The sequence below is a fragment of the Triticum aestivum genome, chromosome 4D (assembly GCF_018294505.1).
Source record: "Triticum aestivum cultivar Chinese Spring chromosome 4D, IWGSC CS RefSeq v2.1, whole genome shotgun sequence".
NCBI lineage: Eukaryota > Viridiplantae > Streptophyta > Magnoliopsida > Poales > Poaceae > Triticum > Triticum aestivum.
In genome coordinates, this window is record NC_057805.1 from 117,951,313 (window position 1) to 117,976,614 (window position 25,302).

General features: G+C 44.0%; 1 long non-coding RNA gene across 1 annotated transcript; it reads left to right on the plus strand.

Moving 5' to 3' along the window:
* The first annotated feature begins 1,634 nt into the window (after positions 1–1,634).
* On the plus strand, positions 1,635–3,160 carry LOC123096681 (uncharacterized). Its single transcript, XR_006446689.1, has 2 exons — positions 1,635–2,492; positions 2,563–3,160. It is a non-coding gene; the product is annotated as an uncharacterized lncRNA (long non-coding RNA).
* Positions 3,161–25,302: the final 22,142 nt, after the last annotated feature.

The window sequence follows — 25,302 nt, forward strand, 5'->3', positions numbered from 1 at the left end:
AAGCAAGATACATAAGCGCTGAGCGCAGCAACACCACCCCAAGCACTACAAGAGCAGCCGGGTCCTCGACCGTGAACACGCCACCGCGAAGAGATGAAGCCGCATATGACGAACCGTGGACTCCAACGCAATGCCTTTAGGAAGGATACGCACCGGAGCGCCGCCACCGTCCGACCCGAGAGTCAGAGTTTCCCCTAGAGCAACACGACGAGCAATGATGGCCGCGACGACGCCTTCAGGAAGGGAGCAAGCTTCACCGCCGCCGGTCCATCCGAAGATAGAACAGGTTTTCACCCCGGCCCATACTCACCGCCACCGAACGCCACACCCCGGCGACCATGCCGCCCACACGACCATGGTCACTGGGCAGCACCAAAGCACAGGCTTTGCCCATGAGCACCGCGACACCACCACCAGGACCGCCGCCCCGGCATCCAAGACCACGACGCCACCTCACCAGTTACCCAGCGCCACGCCACCTATAGAGACGGGTGGAAAGGCCCCGCCTTTCGCACCCCTGAGCTGCCCCCAACTGGCCGCCATCGGCCCGTCCTGCTGCCGGGCGCGGTCCTGCTGCTGGGCGCGAGACGGGCGATGTACCACAGCTGAGAAAAGCCTAGTCCTTCGACGAAAGTGGAGCGCGGGCGACGGGAAGAGGAATCGAAGGCCGCCGCATGCCGCCTACGGACGAACCGACGCCGAAACATGTCAGCCGCCGACGCAGCCGACATGCCAAGCTACCGTGGATCCCTCCATGGCCGGAGCAGCAGCCACACCAGGCCACTGCCCATCCCGCGCCGCCCGCCGGATTCCAGGCGTTGAATCCGCCGGGCACGCAGCCACCAGATCGGCCAGCGCACCGGTTGCACCATCTGCGCCGCCTCACGCACAACCACACCTGCGCCACCACCTCCCCCAGCCATGACGGCCACGGCAGAGGCAGCCGCCCGCAGCCGCGCCGCCCACGGCCTGCGCCGCCTGGAGGCCAGATCCGGCCGAGCGCCACCGCATCCCGTCCCAAGCACGCCCCCCACACGACGCTCGACACGCCGCCGCCACACCGCCGTCGCACTGCGCCGACGTGCCGCCGCGCTGCCGCGCCCACCGACTAGCGGGGCACCCCGACCCGCCAGCCCCAGCCCGCCCCGAGATCGACACGTGAGGGGACAGGGACGTCCCGCTGTCGCCGGTGACGACCAGGCTTCGCCTGGCCGCGCCCTCTGGCGGCAGCGAGGGGAGAGGGGGTGCCCGTCCGGCGGCGGCTAGGGTTTCCTCCCGGTCGCGCGCAGGGCGACACGGGAGGGGAACGACTCGGGAACTCAGAATGGCACCGCATATGGCATAGCCACATGGTATAGTTATCTAGAGCTTTTTTTTGAAGGGAGTTATCTAGAGCTTAATTAATTAGCAGAGGAGAGAAAAATCGGACTCTCAAGTGCCTCGCAAGAAAACTACTAATCAGTTATTAGTAGTTTCTACAAAATTAATCAGGGAAACGTTCCTGGCCGGGGCGCCGGACGAACTGTTGCGCCGGTCACGCGCGGTTCGTTCGATTACAGCAGATCGTCTGGCCTGTGTGCGGCCTTATCTGCTGACCCCACCGTTTTTTAATCTACTGAACCCAACTACTCCTCTTCCTTATCCTTTCTTTCTTATCCTCTTGCGTTCCCAGCCACACAGCCATTCTTTCCCCACGTCCTCTCCCTCCTGTGGTCTACCTCCAAATAAACAGCTCGCCGGCGGCGGAAGAGGTGTGTGGCGAGCGAGCGACCCCGGAGGAGCACAAACGAAGATGCAGAGATGCGTAGAGGATGACTGTCGGCGAGCGGAGGTGTGGTGCTTCCAGCTACAGCGGCAGCCTGTGGATGCTGGCAAGAGCTACAACCATGGCGGCCAGGTGCTGAAATCCGCACAAATTTTTGCTTCAATCGGCGTTTTTTTTTTGCTGAAACTAGCGCTGTTCTGTATGTTTTTGCTACCACCGTTTTGTATTTTGCTGGAACCAGCGTCGTTTTTTTGCTGCCACCGCGTTTTTGATTTGCTGGAACCAGCCCTCGACTTTGCATCTTTGCTACCACCATGGTGGCCAGATGCTGGAACCCGCACAATTTTTTGCTTCCATCGGTGTTTTGGTTTTACTCAAACTAGCGTCGTCTTTTGTATTTTTTTCTACCACCCTTTTGTATTTTGCTGGAACCAGCGTCGATTTTTGCTACCATCACCTTTTTGATTTGCTGGAACCAGCCCTCAACTTTGCATCTTTGCTACCACCGGTGTTCTGGTTTGCTGGAACAAGCTTCAATTTTTGCTACCACCAGGGTTTGGTTTGTTGGGACGCCGTCTAATTTCCGATATTTTTGCTACTACCGTTTCTTGGTTTGCTGGAACCAGCCCCAATTTTTGCTACAACTGCCGTTTGCTGCGAGACCACGGAGTTGTCGCCATTTGTTTCTACAGGAGGGCGATGGAGGGGGATGGGCATCACCGATGAGGTGAAGTGATTTTTTGCTGGAACTGTCTTAATTTTTTGCTATGACCCATGATTTATTTTGTTGTGACCAGCAAATTGAGGGCGAGGTACGGCGCGAGCTCGACGACGGGGTGTTGCGGCCATCTCCACCACGGTTGCCATGGCCGGTAAGCACGGTCGCCCAAGGATGCGGCGGCGAGCGTGGGTTGCTGGTGAACACGATGCCGAGAACGAGCGTGGGGCGGCCAAGGATGCGTCGGCGAGAGCCCGTTGCCGGCGAGCATGAGACCGAGGTCGAGCGCGGGCGGCCCAAGGATGCGTCGGCGAGAGCGGGTTGCCGGCGAGCATGAGGCCGAGGACGAACGCGGGCGGCGCAAGTGGAAGGCGAGCGCGGCGCTGGGGAAAGTTGCACGAGACGGTGAAATACAGGGACATGCGCAAGGGCGAGATGCGTCAGGAGGAAGATGATGTCTGGGGCGAATCGTTTTCTTTTTTTATATATCCAACGGCCAGGGCTAGTGGCATCTGGCGGCTAGGGTGCGCCGGCCGAAACCCGGTATTGCCCAATTAATCAATATCGTTCGTCAGCCCATAGGATTCGATGTTCAAACCCACTTTATGAAAAGACAAGGTCAAGGTCAAATGATGTGAGAGAAGTACTAACTAGTCTTCTCTTCTTTCTTGGTGTTATTTCCGTGTCCTTATTTCTGTGTCCTCGTCTTATGTGAGAATGTGAGATTCTCTCGTTCTCATCACCGATCACACATGGATATATACGTATACCGACTTACATACGCGGCATTGTCCTGCGTGGTGGTGACCCCGTCATCGCACAGGACGTGTGTGGGCCAGTGGGCTTGCGGGCCGGCGCGCTTTGTCGTCGGTAGTGTGGGGATGTGTGCTTGCCAAGTCTGCTCGGAGCGAAAGTTTGCCCGGCTCTCGCCAGCCGGCGGTGGCGGCACCTACGGGCGTAGTTCTCTTTTTGAAGATGTTGCCGTGGAGTTTCTTTGACATGCTCCATTCCTGGATCTGGTTATTCGGGCGAAAGCCTAGACCCATCTTGGTCGCTATTTTTTTAAAAATAATACAATTTTTAATTAAATTTCAGAAATATTACATCATAATTATATTTCTTAAAAAATAATACCCTGTCGGTCTAATGCTGGCCGATTGGACCCCAGTCGGCCCACTGCTGGCCTATTGGCGCCCAGTCTGCTTTCTCTAGGCCTATAGGTGCATGCATCCATTATCTGTTGAATAGGTATTTGAAAAATGTTGAAAAAGTATTTAAAAAAATGTTAATCATGTATATAAAAATGTTAATCAAGCATTTGAAAAAAATGTTGAACAAGTATTTGAAAAATGTTAAAAAAATATTTGAAAACTGTTGAATAGGTATTTGAAAAATGTTAAAGAAGTATTTTAAAAAATGTAGATCATGTATATAAAAATGTTAATCAAGCATTTGCAAAAAATGTTAAACGAGTATTTGAAAAAATGTTGAACACGTATTTAAAAAAATATTGATCATGTATATAGAAATATTGAACATGTATTTGTAAAAATGTTGATCATGTATATAAAAATGTTGAGAAGGTATTTGAAAAAATGTTAAACAAGTATTTCAAAAAATTGAACAAGTATTTCAAAAAATGTTTAACATGTGCATAATATACATGATCAATATTTTTATATTTATCAATATTTTTATATACATGATCAACATTTGTACAAATACTTGTTCAACATTTTTATATACATGATCAATATTTTTTCAAATACTTGTTTAACATTTTTTCAAATACTTGTTTAACATTTTTTGCAAATTCTTGATTAACATTTTTATATACATGATCAACATTTTTGAAAATACTTCTTAAAAAATTTTCAAATACCTATTCAACAGTTTCAAATATTTTTTCAACATTTTTAAAATATTTGTTCAATTTTTTTTTCAAATGCTTGATTAACATTTTTATATGCATGATCAACATTTTTTTCAATACTTCTTCAACATTTTTCAAACACTTATTCAACAGATAAATGGGTGCATGCACCTGTCGGCCTAGAGGAAGCCGACTGGGCGCCAATTGGCCAGCAGTGGACCGACTGGGGCCAATCGGACAGTAGTGGGCCGACTGGATCCAATCGGCTGACAGTGGGCTGACTGGGTTCCAATCGGCTAGCAGTAGGCCGACTGATCCAATCGGCCAGCAGTAGGCCGACTGAGTATTATTTTTGAAAAATATAATTATGCCGTAATATTTCTGAAATTTTATAAAATAATTGTATTATTTAAAAAAATAGCTCTTGGTCAGGCAACGACCTCGTCCCTTCGGCGTTTTCCCCTTTGGGGTGTTGCTTTGGAGAACAGTGATCCTTCTCCGCGCTTCCTTTGGGCTGGACGCGCACGACATCATGGTTGGTAGGTTCCCAACAGGTGATGCGAGTGGTTGATGTTGAGACTGTATGGCGACGATGATGGTGGTGTGTGGAGCTGGGTCGCGGCTTGTCCTTCTAATGTTGACGGTTTCGTTTGCCAATGGGTGTGCCTATATATGTTTGTTTCTCGCTGTGACAGAGAACTCGGAGATACGTGTGGCGGGGTCTATGCGGCAACGATGACTCCATGAGGGCGGTTTCATTGGATGACGCTCTTCGGAGGTTGCATTGGACCAAGTTGGTGCGAGGCTTGCAACTTTCTCCAGTGAAGCGCATCGGCAAAATCGGAGCTGACTGTCCTCGACGTTTGCGGTCGATTGTTTGGCTATGGCTGATGAGGTCCTCGCGTGTCATTCGCTTGGATGGGTCTTGATAGGTCGTCAGCGGCGAAGTCGGAGTCGCCTTCTTGGGGAGAGGTGATGACGATGACATTGCAGGCTACCTCGACGGTGTCCTCTTCTCAGGGGTGTGTGTGGTCTTGTTGGTGCCAGGTCGGCCGCTTTGCCCTTCTGTGTGGGCGTGTTGTAACGGTTTTCGCCTGGGTTTCCGTTAATTAACCGAGCAACTCTATTCTATATTTTATTGAATTAGGCCCAGAAGGACCGTGTTTCAAAATAAATTGTCCTCTTCTCATTTCTCCTTTGGACGGATTTGGACGATAATGCTAGACCTACGAAAGGATCATACATAAAGTTACTTAGCCTTCCATAAATTCTCTTCTCCCCCGATTTCAACCAAGGTGGGCCCAGCCACTAATCCTAATCCAATTGATTTCATCAATATTAGCCTTTATGTAAAAAACATACGTAAGTTTTAGTGGGTCTAGCATTACTCGGATTTGAATATCCAGGAGCTCTAAACACCCCGATCCTATCAAAGTGCAGACCCACGTCTCCTCCCATGTCGCCGTCAGCCCTCCTTCCCCCCTCACCACCCCCACAGGGCCCGGACGAGCAAAGCTTGACCGGAGCCGGCGGTGGCGGGGTAGCATCGACCCTTTGAGGGCAGGGGCCAGCGCGGGACAACTCCCTCTCGACTGGGCATGACGCAGACATCGAGCGGCTGTGTCAGCAGGCGTGGTGGTGAGTGGATCGCGTGGGAGCGGCTGTGGTGGCGGGATGGCTCTGGCAAGATCCGGCGGACAACGGCCTCTTGCAGCGAGGGTCAGGGGCGACGGGCCGCAGGTGGCGGCGGTGGATCCATGGCATGCGTGCCTGGATCGTCTTCCAACCAACGGCGACACCTTGTGTTGGCTTCGGTTGGACGGATCTGGGTCACGTGCCCGGTTTATTTGGCATTGGTGGTTGTCAGTACCGCTAGGGAGAAATCCTCTGCATGGAACTGCCATTGTGGATGATGCGGTGATGTCTGTGGGCACCGCTAACCTCCTTGGAGGGCATTGTCACTGTGGTGGTCCCATTGAGCTCTGTAGGAAACCTCAGGTTATGCCATCCGGACAAGACAGTGGCAACATGTGGCATAGTTTACCTCCTTGGAGGCACTGCTTTGGAGTTGCAGCCGATGGGATCTCGGAGGCATGGTGACGTTGGACCATCATATGGCCTCGGCTGGAAGGGGCGTCTACTCCGGGGGAAACTCCTGATATCGGTTTTCCGGATCAGGCGATGGCGGCGTCTGGCGCCACTCACACTCTTAGTGGCATCGTTCTTAGAGCAAGTACAGGTTAAAGGGGTCCAGATGTGGAGCGGCATCGTTTCTACTACGTCGACGACAGCGGGTCTTGGAGCCATGGTGCATTGGAGCCTTTGGCGACAGATGCGTCTGGATGGGCAATCACAAGCCGGTGGCGTTGTTTGGTGTCGTGGTGGCGTCGACGGTGCTACCTCTTGAGCATGCGTTGGTTTTTCCCTTGAAGAGAAAAGGGTGATGCAGCAAAGTAGCGTAGTATTTCCCTCAGTTTTTGAGAACCAAGGTATCAATCCAGTAGGAGGCCACACGCAAGTCCCTCGTACCTACACAAACAAATAAGAACCTAGCAACCAACGCGATAAAGGGGTTGTCAATCCCTTCATGGCCACTTGCAAAAGTGAGATCTGATAGAGATGATAATATTTTTGGTAATTTTATGGTAAAGACTAAAAGTAAAGAAAGCAAAATAAACGGCGACAGAAATGGCTCGTTGACGGGAGATTAATATGATGGAAAATAGACCCGGGGGGCATAGGTTTCACTAGTGGCTTCTCTCAAGATAGCATAAGTATTACGGTGGGTGAACAAATTATTTTCGAGCAATTGATAGAAAAGTGCATAATTATGAGAATATCTAGGCATTATCATGTATATAGGCATCACGTCCGTGACAAGTAGACCGACTCCTGCCTGCATCTACTACTATTACTCCACACATCGACCGCTATCCAGCATGTATCTAGAGTATTAAGTTCATAAGAACAGAGTAACGCATTAGGTAAGATGACATGATGTAGAGGGATAAACTCATGCAATATGATATAAACCCCATCTTTTAATCCTCGATGGCAACAATACAATACGTGTCGTTTCCCCTACTGTCACTGGGATCGAGCACCGCATGATTGAACCCAAAGCTAAGCACTTCTCCCATTGCAAGAAAGATCAATCTAGTAGGCCAAACCAAACTGATAATTCGAAGAGACTTGCAAAGATAACCAATCATACATAAAAGAATTCAGAGAAGATACAAATATTGTTCATAGACAATCTTGATCATAAACCCACAATTCATCGGATCTCGACAAACACACCACAAAAAGAGTTACATCAAATAGATCTTCAAGAAGATCGTGGAGAACTTTGTATTGAGATCCAAAGAGAGAGAAGAAGCCATCTAGCTAATAACTATGGACCCAAAGGTCTGTGGTAAACTACTCACACATCATCGGAGAGGCTATGGTGTTGATGTAGAAGCCCTCCATGATCGATTCCCCCTCCGGCAGAGCGCCGGAAAAGGCCCCAAGATGGGATCTCACGGGTACAGAAGGTTGCGGCGGTGGAATTAGGTTTTAGTGGTGCTCCTCGATGGTTTGGGGGTACGTAGGTATATATAGGAGGAAGAAGTAAGTCGTGTTGGGGAACGTAGCAGAAATTCAAAATTTTCCTACGTGTCACCAAGATCAATCTAGGAGATGCTAGCAACGAGAGGGGAGGAGTGCATCTACATACCCTTGTAGATCGCGAGCGGAAGCGTTCAAGAGAACGGGGTTGATGGAGTCGTACTCGTCGTGATCCAAATCACCGATGATCCTAGCGCCGAACGGACGGCACCTCCGCGTTCAACACACGTGCGGAGCGGGGACGTCTCCTCCTTCTTGATCCAGCAAGGGGGGAGGAGAAGTTGATGGAGATCCAGCAGCACGACGGCGTGGTGGTGGAAGTAGCGGGATCCCGGCAGGGCTTCGCCAAGCGCAAGCGGGGAGGAAGAGGTGTCACGGGAGGGAGGGAGGCGCCAGGGCTTGGGGTGCTGCTCCCATGCGCCTCCCCACTATATATAGGGGTGGAGGGGGCTGGTTTCTTGCCCTCCAAGTCCATTGGGGCGTTGGCAAAGGTGGGGGAAAGAAATCCCATCATTTCCCTTCCCCACCGATTGTTATCCCCCTTTTTTAGGGATCTTGATCTTATCCCTTCGGGATATGATCTTATTCCTTCTAAGGTGGGATCTTGGTGCGCCTTGACCAGGGGTGTGGGGCCTTGCCCCCACTACCCACGTTCATGTGGGTCCCCCCATGCAGGTGGGCCCCACTTCGGAACCTTCTAGAACCTTCCCGGTACAATACCGAAAAATCCCGAACATTTTCCGGTGGCCAAAATAGGACTTCCCATATATAAATCTTTACCTCCGGACCATTCCGGAACTCCTCGTGACGTCCGGGATCTCATCCGGGACTCCGAACAACTTTCGGTTAACCGCATACTAATATCTCTACAACTCTAGCGTCACCGAACCTTAAGTGTGTAGACCCTACGGGTTCGGGAGACATGCAGACATGACCGAGACGACTCTCCGGTCAATAACCAACAGCGGGATCTGGATACCCATGTTGGCTCCCACATGTTCCACGATGATCTCATCGGATGAACCACGATGTCGAGGATTCAATCAATCCCGTATACAATTCCCTTTGTCAATCGGTACGTTACTTGCCCGAGATTCGATCGTCGGTATCCCAATACCTTGTTCAATCTCGTTACCGGCAAGTCACTTTACTCGTACCGTAACGCATGATCCCGTGGCTAACTCCTTAGTCACATTGAGCTCATTATGATGATGCATTACCGAGTGGGCCCAGAGATACCTCTCCGTCATACGGAGTGACAAATCCCAGTCTCGATTCGTGCCAACCCAACAGACACTTTCGGAGATACCTGTAGTGCACCTTTATAGCCACCCAGTTACGTTGTGACGTTTGGTACACCCAAAGCATTCCTACGGTATCCGGGAGTTGCACAATCTCATGGTCTAAGGAAATGATACTTGACATTAGAAAAGCTCTAGCAAACGAACTACACGATCTTGTGCTATGCTTAGGATTGGGTCTTGTCCATCACATCATTCTCCTAATGATGTGATCCCGTTATCAATGACATCCAATGTCCATGGTCAGGAAACCATAACCATCTATTGATCAACGAGCTAGTCAACTAGAGGCTTACTAGGGACATGTTGTGGTCTATGTATTCACACATGTATTACGGTTTCCAGTTAATACAATTATAGCATGAACAACAGACAATTATCATGAACAAGGAAATACAATAATAACCATTTTATTATTGCCTCTAGGGCATATTTCCAACAGTCTCCCACTTGCACTAGAGTCAATAATCTAGTTCACATCACCATGTGATTAACACTCAAAGTTCACATCGCCATGTGACTAATACCCAAGAGTTTACTAGAGTCAATAATCTAGTTCACATCACCATGTGATTAACACTCAATGAGTTCTAGGGTTTGATCATGTTATGCTTACGAGAGAGGTTTTAGTCAACGGGTCTGCAACATTCAGATCCGTGTGTGCTTTACAAATCTCTATGTCATCTTGTAGATGCAGCTACCACGCGCTACTTGGAGCTATTCCAAATAACTGCTCTACTATACGAATCCGGTTCACTACTCAGAGTCATCCGGATTAGTGTCAAAGTTTGCATCGACGTAACCCTTTACGACGAACCCCCTTTCCACCTCCATAATCGAGAAAATTCCTTAGTCCACTAGATACTAAGGATAAGTTCGACCGCTGTCATGTGATCCCTTCCTGGATCACTATTGTACCCCTTGACTAACTCATGGCAAGGCACACTTCAGGTGCGGTACACAGCATAGCATATTGTAGAGCCTACGTCTAAAGCATAGGGGACGACCTTCGTCCTTTCTCTTTCTTCTGCCGTGGTCAGGTCTTGAGTCTTACTCAATACTCACACCTTGTAACACAGCCAAGAACTCCTTCTTTGCTGATCTATTTTGAACTCCTTCAAAATCTTGTCACGGTATGTATTCATTTGAAAGTACTATTAAGCGTTTTTGATCTATCCTTATAGATCTTGATGCTCAATGTTCAAGTAGCTTAATCCAGGTTTTCCATTAAAACACTTTTCAAATAACCCTGGATGCTTTCCAGAAATTCTACATCATTTCTGATCAACAATATGTTAACAACATATACTCATCAAAAATTCTATAGTGCTCCCACTCACTTCTTTGGAAATACAAGTTTCTCATGAACTTTGTATAAACCCAAAATCTTTGATCATCTCATCAAAGCGTTCATTCCAACTCCGAGATGCTTACTCCAATCCTTAGAAGGATTGCTGGAGCTTTGCATACTTGTTAGCATCTTTCAGGATTGACAAAACCTTCTGGTTGTATCACATACAACCTTTCCTCAAGAAAATCGTCGAGGAAACAATGTTTTGACATCCTATCTGCAAGATTTCATAAATAATGCAGTAACTGCTAATATAATTCTAACAGACTCTTAGCATCGCTACGAGTGAGAAAGTCTCATCGCAGTCAACTCCTTGAACTTGCCGGAAAACATCTTAACGACAAGTCGAGCTTTCTTAATGGTGACACTTACCATCATTGTCTGTCTTCCCTTTAAAATCCATCTGTACCCAACAGCCTTACGACCATCAAGTAGTTCTTTCAAAGTCTATACTTTGTTTTCATACATGGATCCTCTCGGATTTTATGGCCTCGAGCCATTCGTCGGAATCCGGGCCCACCATCGCTTCTCCATAGCTCGTAGGTTCATTGTTGTCTAGCAACATGACTTCCAAGACAGGATTACGTACCACTCTGAAGTAGTACGCATCCTTGTCGTCCTATGAGGTTTGGTAGTGACTTGATCTGAAGTTTCATGATCACTATCATAAGCTTCCACTTCAATTGGTGTAGGTGCCACAGGAACAACTTCCTGTGCCCTGCTACACATTAGTTGAAGTGACGGTTCAATGACCTCATCAAGTCTCCACCATCCTCCCACTCAATTCTTTCGAGAGAAACTTTTCCTCGAGAAAGGACCCGTTTCTAGAAACAATCACTTTTGCTTCCAGATCTGAAATAGGAGGTATACCCAACTGTTTTGGGTATTCTATGAAGATGCATTTATCCGCTTTGGGTTCGAGCTTATCAGCCTGAAACTTTTTCACATAAGCGTCGCAGCCCCAAACTTTTAAGAAACGACAGCTTAGGTTTCTCTAAACCATAGTTCATACGGTGTCGTCTCAACGGAATTGCGTGGTGCCCTATTTAAAGTGAATGCGGTTGTCTCTAATGCCTAACCCATAAACGATAGTTGTAATTCGATAAGAGACATCATGGTATGCACCATATCCAATAGGGTGCAGTTATGATGTTCGGACACACCATCACAATATGGTGTTCCAGGCGGTATTAGTCGTGAAACAATTTCCACAATTTCTTAATTGTGTGCCAAACTCGTAACTCAGATATTCATCTCTATGATCATATCACAGACATTTTATCCTCTTGTCACGACGATCTTCAACTTCACTCTGAAATTACTTGAACCTTTCAATAATTCAGACTTGTGTTTCATCAAGTAAATATTCTCAGCATCTACTCAAATCATCTGTGAAGTAAGAACATAACGATATCCACTGCGTGCCTCAGCACTCATTGGACTGCACACATCAAATGTATTACTTCCAACAAGTTGCTCTCTTGTTCCATCTTACTGAAAACGAGGCCTTTCAGTCATCTTGCCCATGTGGTATGATTTGCATGTCTCAAGTGATTCAAAATCAAGTGAGTCCAAATGATCCATCTGTATGGACTTTCTTCATGCATATATACTAATAGACATGGTTCGCATGTCTCAATCTTTTCAAAAACGAGTGAGTCCAAAGATCCATCAACATGGAGCTTCTTCATGCGTTTTATACCAATATGACTCAAGTGGCAGTGCCACAAGTATGTGGTACTATCATTACTATCTATATCTTTTGGCATGAACATGTGTATCACTACGATCGAGATTCAATAAACCATTCATTTTAGGTGCAAGACCATTGAAGGTATTATTCAAATAGACAGAGTAACCATTATTCTCCTTTAATGAATAACCGTATTGCGATAAACATAATCCAATCATGTCTATGCTCAACGCAAACACCAAATAACAATTATTCAGGTTTAACCCCAATCTCGATGGTAGAGGGAGCATGCGATGCTTGATCACATCAACCTTGGAAAACTCACACATATCGTCATCTCACCTTTAGCTAGTCTCCGTTTATTCCGCAGCTTTTATTTCGAGTTACTAACACTTAGCAACCGAACCGGTATCTAATACCCTGGTGCTACTAGGAGTACTAGTAAAGTACACATTAATATAATGTATATCCAATATACTTCTGTCGACCTTGCCAGCCTTCTCATCTACGAAGTATCTAGGGTAGTTCTGCTTCAGTGACCGTTCCCCTCATTTCAGAAGCACTTAGTCTCGGGTTTGGGTTCAACCTTGGGTTTCTTCACTAGAGCAGCAACTGATTTGCCGTTTCATGAAGTATCCCTTCTTGCCCTTGCCCTTCTAGAAACTAGTGGTTTTACTAACCATCAACAATTGATGCTCCTACTTGATTTCTACTTTCGCGGTGTCAAACATCGCGAGTTGCTCAAGGATCATCATGTCTATCCCTGATATGTTATAGTTCATCACGAAGCTCTAATAGCTTGGTGGCAGTGACTATGGAGAACCATCACTATCTCATCTGGAAGATTAACTCCCACTCGATTCAAGTGATTGTAGTACTCAGACAATCTGAGCACATGCTCAACGATTGAGCTTTTCTCCCTTAGTTTGCAGGCTTAAGAAACTTGTCAGAGGTCTCATACCTCTTGACGTGGGCACTAGTCTGAAATCCCAATTTCAGTCTTTGGAACATCTCATATGTTCTGCGACGTTTCAAAACCGTCTTTGGTGCCACAATTTTAAACCGTTCAACATTACACACTGAACTATCACGTAGTCATCAAAACGTGTATGTCAGATGTTTCGCAACATCCACAAACGACGCTCGAGGTTCAGCACACCGAGCGGTGCATTAAGGACATAAGCCTTCTGTGCAGCAATGAGGACAATCCTCAGTTTACGGACCCAGTCCGCATAATTGCTACTATCAACTTTCAACTAAATTTTCTCTAGGAACATATCTTAGTAGAACTAAAGCGTAAGCTACGACATTATTTGCAAAGACCTTTTGACTATGTTCATGATAATTAAGTTCATCTGATTATTTAATGAACTCCCACTTAGATAGACATCCCTCTAGTCATCTAAGTGATACATGATCCGAATCGACTAGGCCGTGTCCGATCATCACGTGAGACGGACTAGTCATCATCGGTGAACATCTCCATGTTGATCGTATCTACTATACGACTCATGTTCGACCTTTCGGTCTCTTGTGTTCCGAGGCCATGTCTGTACATGCTAGGCTCGTCAAGTCAACCTAAGTGTTTTGCTTGTGTTCCGAGGCCATGTCTGTACATGCTAGGCTCGTCAACACCCGTTGTATGCGAACGTTAGAATCTATCACACCCGATCATCACGTGGTGCTTCGAAACAACGAACCTTCGCAACGGTGCACAGTTAGGGGGAACACATCTCTTGAAATTTTAGTGAGGGATCATCTTATTTATGCTACCGTCGTTCTAAGAAAATAAGATGTAAACATGACAAACATCACATGCAAATCATAAAGTGACATGATATGGCCAATATCATCTTGCGCCTTTGATCTCCATCTTCGAGGCGCGGCATGATCACCTTCGTCACCGGCATGACACCATGATCTCCATCATCGTGTCTTCATGAAGTTGTCTCGCCAACTATTACTTCTACTACTATGGCTAACGGTTAGCAATAAAGTAAAGTAATTACATGGCGTTTTCATTGACACGCAGGTCATACAATAAATTAAGACAACTCCTATGGCTCCTGCCGGTTGTCATACTCATCGACATGCAAGTCGTGATTCCTATTACAAGAACATGATCAATCTCATACATCACATATATAATTCATCACATCCTTTTGGCCATATCACATCACATAGCATACCCTGCAAAAACAAGTTAGACGTCTTCTAATTGTTGTTGCATGTTTTACGTGGCTGCTATGGGTTTCTAGCAAGAACGTTTCTTACCTACGCAAAAGCCACAACGGTGATATGCCAATTGCTATTTACCCTTCATAAGGACCCTTTTCATCGAATCTGATCCAACTAAAGTGGGAGAGACAGACACCCGCTAGCCACCTTATGCATCAAGTGCATGTCAGTCGGTGGAACCTGTCTCACGTAAGAGTACGTGTAAGGTCGGTCCGGGCCGCTTCATCCCACAATGCCGCCGAATCAAGATAACACTAGTAACGGCAAGCAAATTAAACAAATCATCGCCCACAACTACTTTGTGTTCTACTCGTGCATAGAATCTACGCATAAACCTGGCTCATGATGCCACTGTTGGGGAACGTAGCAGAAATTCAAAATTTTCCTACGTGTCACCAAGATCAATCTAGGAGATGCTAGCAACGAGAGGGGAGGAGTGCATCTACATACCCTTGTAGATCGCGAGCGGAAGCGTTCAAGAGAACGGGGTTGATGGAGTCGTACTCGTCGTGATCCAAATCACCGATGATCCTAGCGCCGAACGGACGACACCTCCGCGTTCAACACACGTACGGAGCGGAGACGTCTCCTCCTTCTTGATCCAGCAAGGGGGGAGGAGAAGTTGATGGAGATCCAGCAGCACGACGGCGTGGTGGTGGAAGTAGCGGGATCCCGGCAGGGCTTCGCCAAGCGCAAGCGGGGAGGAAGAGGTGTCACGGGAGGGAGGGAGGCGCCAGGGCTTGGGGTGCTGCTCCCATGCGCCTCCCCACTATATATAGGGGTGGAGGGGGCTGGTTTCTTGCCCTCCAAGTCCATTGGGGCGTTGGCAAAGGTGGGGGAAAGAAATCCCATCATTTCCCTTCCCCACCGATTGTTATCCCCCTTTTTTAGGGATCTTGATCTTATCCCTTCGGGATATGATCTTATTCCTTCTAAGGTGGGATCTTGGTGCGCCTTGACCAGGGGTGTGGGGCCTTGCCCCCACTACCCACGTTCATGTGGGTCCCCCCATGCAGGTGGGCCCCACTTCGGAACCTTCTAGAACCTTCCCGGTACAATACCGAAAAATCCCGAACATTTTCCGGTGGCCAAAATAGGACTTCCCATATATAAATCTTTACCTCCGGACCATTCCGGAACTCCTCGTGACGTCCGGGATCTCATCCGGGACTCCGAACAACTTTCGGTTAACCGCATACTAATATCTCTACAACTCTAGCGTCACCGAACCTTAAGTGTGTAGACCCTACGGGTTCGGGAGACATGCAGACATGACCGAGACGACTCTCCGGTCAATAACCAACAGCGGGATCTGGATACCCATGTTGGCTCCCACATGTTCCACGATGATCTCATCGGATGAACCACGATGTCGAGGATTCAATCAATCCCGTATACAATTCCCTTTGTCAATCGGTACGTTACTTGCCCGAGATTCGATCGTCGGTATCCCAATACCTTGTTCAATCTCGTTACCGGCAAGTCACTTTACTCGTACCGTAACGCATGATCCTGTGGCTAACTCCTTAGTCACATTGAGCTCATTATGATGATGCATTACCGAGTGGGCCCAGAGATACCTCTCCGTCATACGGAGTGACAAATCCCAGTCTCGATTCGTGCCAACCCAACAGACACTTTCAGAGATACCTGTAGTGCACCTTTATAGCCACCCAGTTACGTTGTGACGTTTGGTACACCCAAAGCATTCCTACGGTATCCGGGAGTTGCACAATCTCATGGTCTAAGGAAATGATACTTGACATTAGAAAAGCTCTAGCAAACGAACTACACGATCTTGTGCTATGCTTAGGATTGGGTCTTGTCCATCACATCATTCTCCTAATGATGTGATCCCGTTATCAATGACATCCAATGTCCATGGTCAGGAAACCATAACCATCTATTGATCAACGAGCTAGTCAACTAGAGGCTTACTAGGGACATGTTGTGGTCTATGTATTCACACATGTATTACGGTTTCCAGTTAATACAATTATAGCATGAACAACGGACAATTATCATGAACAAGGAAATACAATAATAACCATTTTATTATTGCCTCTAGGGCATATTTCCAACAAGTCGGTGGAGCCACGAGGGGCCCACGAGGGTGGAGGGCGCGCCCCCTGCCTCGTGGCCTCCTCGTTCGTTTCTTGACGTCCACTCCAAGTCCACTGGATCACGTTTGTTCCAAAAATCACGCTCCCGAAGGATTCATTCCGTTTGGACTCCGTTTGATATTCCTTTTCTGCGAAACACTGAAATAGGCAAAAAACAACAATTTGCACCGGGCCATGGGTTAATAGGTGAGTCCCAAAAATAATCTAAAAGTGTATAAATAAGCCCATTAAACAGCCAAAACCGAATATATAATAGCATGGAGCAATCAAAAATTATAGATACTTGGAGACGTATCAAGCATCCCCAAGCTTAATTACTGCTCGTCCTCGAGTAGGTAAATGATAAAAACAGAATTTTTGATGTGGACTGCTACTTAGCATATTCTTCAATGTAATTTTCTTTATTGTGGCATGAATGTTCAGATCCGAAAGATTCAAGATAAAAGTTTAATGTTGACATAAAAATAATAATACTTCAAGCATACTAACCAAGCAATTATGTCTTCTCAAAATAACATAGCCAAAGAAAGCTCATCCCTACAAAATCATATAATTGGGCCATGCTTCATTTTCGCCACACAAGATGCTCTCATCTTGCACAACCCCGATGACAAGCCAAGCAATTGTTTCATACTTTAGTAATCTCAAACTTTTTTCAACTTTCACGCAATACATGAGCGTGAGCCATGGATATAGCACTATGGGTGGAATAGAATATAATGATGGGGGTTGTGTGGAGAAGACAAAAAAGGAGAAAGTCTCACATTGACGCGGCTAATCAACGGGCTAGGGGGATGACCATCAATTGATGTCAATGCAAGTAGTAGGGATTGCCATGCAACGGATGCACTAGAGCTATAAATGTATGAAAGCTCAACAAAAGAAACTAAGTGGGTGTGCATCCAACTTGCTTGCTCACGAAGACCTAGGGCACTTGAGGAAGCCCATTATTGGAATATACAAGCCAAGTTCTATAATGAAAAATTCCCACTAGTATATGAAAGTGACAAAACAAGAGACTCTCTATCATAAAGATCATGGTGCTACTTTGAAGCACAAGTGTGGAAAAAGGATAGTAGCATTGTCCCTTTTTATTACTCTTTTTTTGGGCCTTTCTCTTTTTTTTGGGACAATGCTCTATTAATGATGATCATCACACTTCTATTTATTTACAACTTGATACTTAGAACAAAATATGACTCTATATGAATGCCTCTGGCGGTGTACCGGGATGGGCAATGAATCAAGAGTGACATGTATGAAATAATATGCATGGTGGCTTTGCCACAAATACGATGTCAACTACATGATCATGCACGGCAATATGACAATGATGAAGCGTGTCATAATAAACGGAACGGTGGAAAGTTGCATGGCAATATATCTCGGAATGGCTATGGAAATGCCATAATAGGTAGGTATGGTGGCTGTTTTGAGAAAGATATAAGGAGGTTTATGTGTGATAGAGCGTATCGTATCACGAGGTTTGGATGCACCGGCGAAGTTTGCACCAACTCTCAAGGTGAGAAAGGGCAATGCACGGTACCGAAGAGGCTGGCAATGATGGAAGGTTGAGAGTGCGTATAATCCATGGACTCAACATTAGTCAAAAAGAACTCGTATACTTATTGCAAAAATCTACAAGTCATCAAAAACCAAGCACTACGCGCATGCTCCTAGGGGGATAGATTGGTAGGAAAAGACCATCGCTCGTCCCCGACCGTCACTCGTAAGGATGACAATCAAAGAACACCTCATGTTTCAAATTTGTTACACAACGTTTACCATACGTGCATGCTGCGGGACTTGCAAACTTCAACACAAGTATTTCTCAAATTCACAACTACTCAACTAGCACAACTTTAATATTACCACCTTTATATCTCAAAACAACTATCAAGTATCAAACTTCTTTTAGTATTCAATGCACTTTAAAGTTTTTATCTTGGATGCCTATCATATTAGGACTAATTTTATAACCAAAACAAATTACCATGCTTTTCTAAAAGACTCTCAAAATAATATAAGTGAAGAATGAGAGATCAATAATTTATATAAAATATAACCACCACCGTGCTCTAAAAGATATAAGTGAAGCACTAGTGCAAAATTGTTTAGCTCAAAAGATATAAGTGAAGCACATAGAGTATTCTAATAAATTCCGATTAATGTGTCTCTCTCTCAAAAGATGTGTACAGCAAGGATGATTGTGGTGAACTAAAAATCAAAGACTCAAATCATACAAGACGCTTCAAACAAAACACATATCATGTGGTGAATAAAAATATAGCTCCAAGTAAACTTACCGATGGACGAAGACAAAAGAGGGGATGCCTTCCGGGGCATCCCCAAGCTTAGGCTTTTTGGTTGTCCTTGGATTTTACCTTGGGGTGCCTTGGGCATCCCCAAGCTTAGGCTCTTGCCACTCCTTATTCCATAATCCATCAAATCTTTACCCAAAACTTGAAAACTTCACAACACAAAACTTAACAGAAAATCTCGTGAGCTCCGTTAGCGAAAGAAAACAAAACACCACTTTAAGCTACTGTAATGAACTCATTCTTTATTTACATTGGTGTTACACCTACTGTATCCCAACTTCTCTATGGTTCATAAACTCCATTACTAGCCATAGATTCATCAAAATAAGCAGACAACACACGAAAAACAGAATCTGTCAAAAACAGAACAGTCTGTAGTAATCTGTAACTAACACAAACTTCTGAAACTCCAAAACTTCTAAAATAAATTTCGGGACGTGAGGAATTTATCTATTAATCATCTGAAAAAAGAATCAACTAAATAGCACTCTCCAGTAAAAAGTTGTAGCTAATCTCGTGAGCGCTAAAGTTTCTGTTTTTTACAGCAAGATCAAAAAGACTTCACTCAAGTCTTCCCAAAGGTTCTACTTGGCACAAACACTAATTAAAACACAAAACCACATATAAAAATAAGCTAGATAGATTATTTATTCCTAAACAGAACCAAAAAGCAAAAAAAAACTAAAATAAAATTGGGTTGCCTCCCGACAAGCGCTATCGTTTAACGCCCCTAGCTAGGCATAAAGGCAAGGATAGATCTAGGTATTATCATCTTTGGGATGCAATCCATAAGTGGCTCTCATAATAGATTCATAAGGTAATATGATTTTCTTTCTAGGAAAGCGTTCCATGCCTTTCCTTAACGGAAATTGGAATCTAATATTCTCTTCTTTCATATCAATAATTGCACCAATCGTTCTAAGGAAAGGTCTACCAAGAATAATAGGACATGAAGGATTGCAATCTATATCAAGGACAATGAAATATACGGGCACATAATTCCTATTTGAAACAATAAGAACATCATTAATTCTTCCCATAAGTTTCTTAATGATGGAATCCGCAAGGTGCAAGTTTAGAGAACAATCATCAAATTCACGGAAACCCAACATATCACACAAAGTTTTTGGAATCGTGGAAACACTAGCACCCAAATCACACAAAGCATAGTATTCATGATCTTTAATTTTAATTTTAATTGTAGGTTCCCACTCATCATAAAGTTTTCTAGGGATAGAAACTTCCAATTCAAGCTTTTCTTCATAAGATTGCATTAAAGCATCAACGATATGTTTAGTAAAAGCCTTATTTTGACTATAAGCATGCGGAGAATTTAGCACGGATTGCAACAAGGAAATACAATCTATTAAAGAACAATTATCATAATTAAATTCCTTGAAATCCAAGATAGTGGGTTCATTGCTATCTAAAGTTTTGACCTCTTCCATCACACTTTTACCAAATTTTGCATCAAGATCTAAAAACTCCGAATCATTGGGACGCCTTTTAACTAAAGTTGACTCATCTCCAGTCCCATCATTATCAAGATTCATATTGCAAAACAAAGATTTAATAGGGGACACATCAATTACTTTTAGATCTTCATCCTTATTATCATGAAAACTAGAAGAACACGCTTTTAGAAAGTAATCTTTCTTAGCACGCATCCTAGCGGTTCTTTCTTTGCACTCATCAATGAAAATTCTCATAGCCTTGAGAGACTCATTGATATCATTCTTAGGTGGAATAGATCTAAGTTTCAAAGAATCAACATCAAGAGAAATTCTATCCACGTTCCTAGCCAACTCATCAATCTTAGGCAATTTTTCTTCAAGCAAAGCATTGAAATTCTTTTGAGAAATCATAAATTCTTGAACACTAGTCTCAAAATCAGAGGGCATCTTATTAAAATTTCCATAAGAGTTGTTGTAGGAATTATCATAATTATTAGAGGGATTACTAGGATACGGCCTAGGATTAAAATTTCCTCTATAAGCGTTGTTACCAAAATTGTTCCTACCAACAAAATTCACATCCATAGATTCATTATTGTTCTCAATCAAAGTAGACAAAGGCATATCATTGGGATCAGAAGAAACACTCTTATTAGCAAATAATTTCATAAGTTAATCCATGTTTCCACTCAAAACATTAATCTCTTCAATTGCATGCACCTTTTTACTAGTAGATCTTTCAGTGTGCCATTGAGAATAATTAACCATAATATTATATAGGAGTTTAGTAGCTTCTCCTAAAGTGATTTCCATAAAAGTGCCTCCCGCGGCCGAATCTAAAAGATTTCTAGAAGCAAAATTCAATCCGGAATAATTTTTTTGTATAATCATCCATAAATTCAAACCATGTGTAGGGCAATTACGTATCATTAATTTCATCCTCTCCCAAGCTTGTGCAACGTGTTCATGATCAAGTTGCTTAAAATTCGTAATATCGTTTCTAAGAGAGATGATCTTAGCGGGAGGAAAATACTTAGAGATAAAAGCATCTTTGCACTTATTCCAAGAATCAATACTATTTTTAGGCAAAGACGAAAACCAAGTTTTAGCACGATCTCTAAGCGAGAAAGGAAATAGCTTCAATTTAACAATATCATTGTCCACATTTTTCTTCTTTTGCATATCACAGAAATCAATGAAACTATTTAGATGGGTAGCGGCATCTTCACTAGGAAGGCCGGCGAATTGATCTTTCATAACAAGATTCAGCAAAGCAGCATTAATTTCACAAGATTCAGCATCGGTAAGAGGAGCAATCGGAGTGCTAAGAAAATCATTGTTGTTGGTATTGCAAATTCACACAATTTAGTATTATCTTGAGCCATCGTGATAAGCAAGCAATCCAACACACAAGCGAACAAGGAACAAGCGGAAAAGAGGCGAACGGAAAGAGAGGGCGAATAAAACGGCAAGGGTGAAGTGGGGGAGAGGAAAACGAGAGGCAAATGGCAAATAATGTAATGCGAGGGATAAGAGTTTGTGATGGGTACTTGGTATGTCTTGACTTGTGCGTAGACTCCCTGGCAACGGCGTCAGAAATGGCTCGTTGTCGGGAAATCAAATCTTGACTTGACTTGGTGCACACCTCCCCGGCAACGGCGCCAAAAATCCTTCTTGCTACCTCTTGAGCATGCGTTGGTTTTTCCCTTGAAGAGGAAAGGGTGATGCAGCAAAGTAACGTAAGTATTTTCCTCAGTTTTTGAGAACCAAGGTATCAATCCAGTAGGAGGCCACACGTAAGTCCCTCGTACCTACACAAACAAATAAGAACCTTGCAACCAATGTGATAAAGGGTTGTCAATCCCTTCACGGCCACTTGCAAAAATGAGATCTGATAGAGATGATAATATTTTTGGTAATTTTATGATAAAGGCTAAAAGTAAAGAAAGCAAAATAAACGGCGACAGAAATGGCTCGTTGACGGGAGATTAATATGATAGAAAATAGACCCCGGGGCCATTGGTTTCACTAGTGGCTTCTCTCAAGATAGCATAAGTATTACGGTGGGTGAACAAATTACTGTCGAGCAATTGATAGAAACGTGCATAATTATGAGAATATCTAGGCATGATCATGTATATAGGCATCACGTCCGTGACAAGTAGACCGACACCTGCCTGCATCTACTACTATTACTCCACACATCGACCGCTATCCAGCATGCATCTAGAGTATTAAGTTCATAAGAACAGAGTAACGCATTAGGTAAGATGACATGATGTAGAGGGATAAACTCATGCAATATGATATAAACCCCATCTTTTTATCATCGATGGCAACAATACAATACGTTTCGTTTCCCCTACTGTCACTGGAATCGAGCACCGCATGATTGAACCCAAAGCTAAGCACTTCTCCCATTGCAAGAAAGATCAATCTAGTAGGCCAAACCAAAATGATAATTCGAAGAGACTTGCAAAGATAACCAATCATACATAAAAGAATTCAGAGAAGATTCAAATATTGTTCATAGACAATCTTGATCATAAACCCACAATTCATCGGATCTCGACAAACACACCACAAAAAGAGTTACATCGAATAGATCTCCAAGAAGATCGAGGAGAACTTTGTATTGAGATCCAAAGAGAGAGAAGAAGCCACCTAGCTAATAACTATGGACCCGAAGGTCTGTGGTAAACTACTCACACATCATCGGAGAGGCTATGGTGTTGATGTAGAAGCCCTCCGTGATCGATTCCCCCTCCGGCAGAGCGCCGGAAAAGGCCCCAAGATGGGATCTCACGAGTACAGAAGGTTGCGGCGGTGGAATTAGGTTTTAGTGGTGCTCCTCGATGGTTGGGGGTACGTACGTATATATAGGAGGAAGAAGTAAGTCGGTGGAGCCACGAGGGGCCCACGAGGGTGAGGGCGTGCCCCCTGCCTCGTGGCCTCCTCGTTCGTTTCTTGACGTCCACTCCAAGTCCACTGGATCACGTTTGTTCCAAAAATCATGCTCCCGAAGGATTCATTCCGTTTGGACTCCGTTTGATATTCCTTTTCTGTGAAACACTAAAATAGGCAAAAAAACAGCAATTTGCACTGGGCCTTGGGTTAAAAGGTTAGTCCCAAAAATAATATAGAAGTGTATAAATAAGCCCATTAAACATCCAAAACAGAATATATAATGGCATGGAGCAATCAAAAATTATAGATATGTTGGAGACGTATCAGACGGCAGTTGGTCTGGGCAAGATGAATGCGTTGATCCATCCTGAAGATGGCACGATGGAAGATGGCGGAGGCGGATCCTAGAGCGTGCGCATGTCATGCGCCTTGAGGGTCTCTAGACCCTTGGTGCTCTTGGCTTGCACTTAAACGATATCCTAAGATCCGGAAAACGTGATCATCAACAACACTTGAGCTTGTCCAAGAGGCTAGACTAGGAATCTTTTATATAACCATTTATCATTCCACACGTGCATATGAGTTTTTCACTGAATCGCGTATTTCAGGATCATAGCAGTTATTACATAGAATATAAACTATTTAATTATGAGTATGGAAACATAATAATACAAATTATTGCCTCTGGGGCATATTTCCAAGAAATGTGACCCGGCCCAAAAGGAGGGAGAGCGGCTACCTGAGGGTGGCATATGACCTTAGAACCGCGAGTCGATTTTGGCGTTAAGGAAAGAACAAGAGGAAAGGAAGGAGCTCGCCAGAGAAGACTAACCCATTATCTATACCTACCTACTAATAAAGCAAGGTGCGTTTCTCCGATTTTTTCATCCGTTCACCGTTAGAAGATTTTTTTTTCTATCTGAGGTGGTACTTTTGTTTTTTAAATAAACCGAGGTGGTACTAAACTTGTGTACGTCTATCTATTAGAAAAGGAAAAAACATTTCTACAGAATTTCATATATGGGCCGCGGGCGCTATGGCCCAGTAAAGTCAGCCCTTTTTTTCCTGCCCACACAGCAACAAAAATCCTATTTCCCGCGCAATGCGGCAAATAGTTCGAACTACACACATGGCGCCCAAGACTGGGCCGCCCAGTTTTTTCTGTGTTGTGTTTTAATTTTTCTTTTTCTTTTTATTTCCTATTTATTTTTTATTTTCCCATTCTAAGACAATTTTTTTTTCATTTTTGATGCAAATCAAAATTTTCAAACAAATTTCTGAATTTACTTTTTATTCAAAATTTCGTAAAAAGTTATGAATTCCAAAAAAGTGTTCCTATTTCTAAAAAAATTTGGAATTTTTTTATCGTTCAACTCTTTTTTAAAACAATCTTTGTATTTTTAACAATTGTTCCAGATTTCAAAAAATGCGTTCATAAAATGTTTCAAATTTGAAAAATATTCTTGTTTTAGTGATATGTTCAAAAATTGAAATAATATTTCATTAAAGAAACACATTTTCTATAATTCTTCTGAATGTTCAAAACATGTCCCCATTTAAAAATTTGTTCACAACCTAAAAAATGTTCATATTTTTATAAAAGGTTTATGTTTTCAAGAAATGTATGTGAAATTCAAGAAATGTTCCGTTCATATTTTTTGTTCTTGGTTTTCTCCAAAAATGCATGGATTTTTTTTAAAATGTCCGTAATTTAGAAATTTGTTCACGTTACCAAGTATATTTGATAGTTCATGTTATGAATTCAAAAATTTTGTTCCTATTTCGAAAATGCTTGCACTTTCAATTTATGTTCCATTCCAATTTTTTCAAAAATTAAAAAAACATTCCCATTTTTTAGAAAGTTAGGGTTTTTCCAATTTTGTTCAAGATTTAAAAAATATTACAAATTTGAAATATATTCTTGTTTTTGTGATATGTTAAAAAATTAA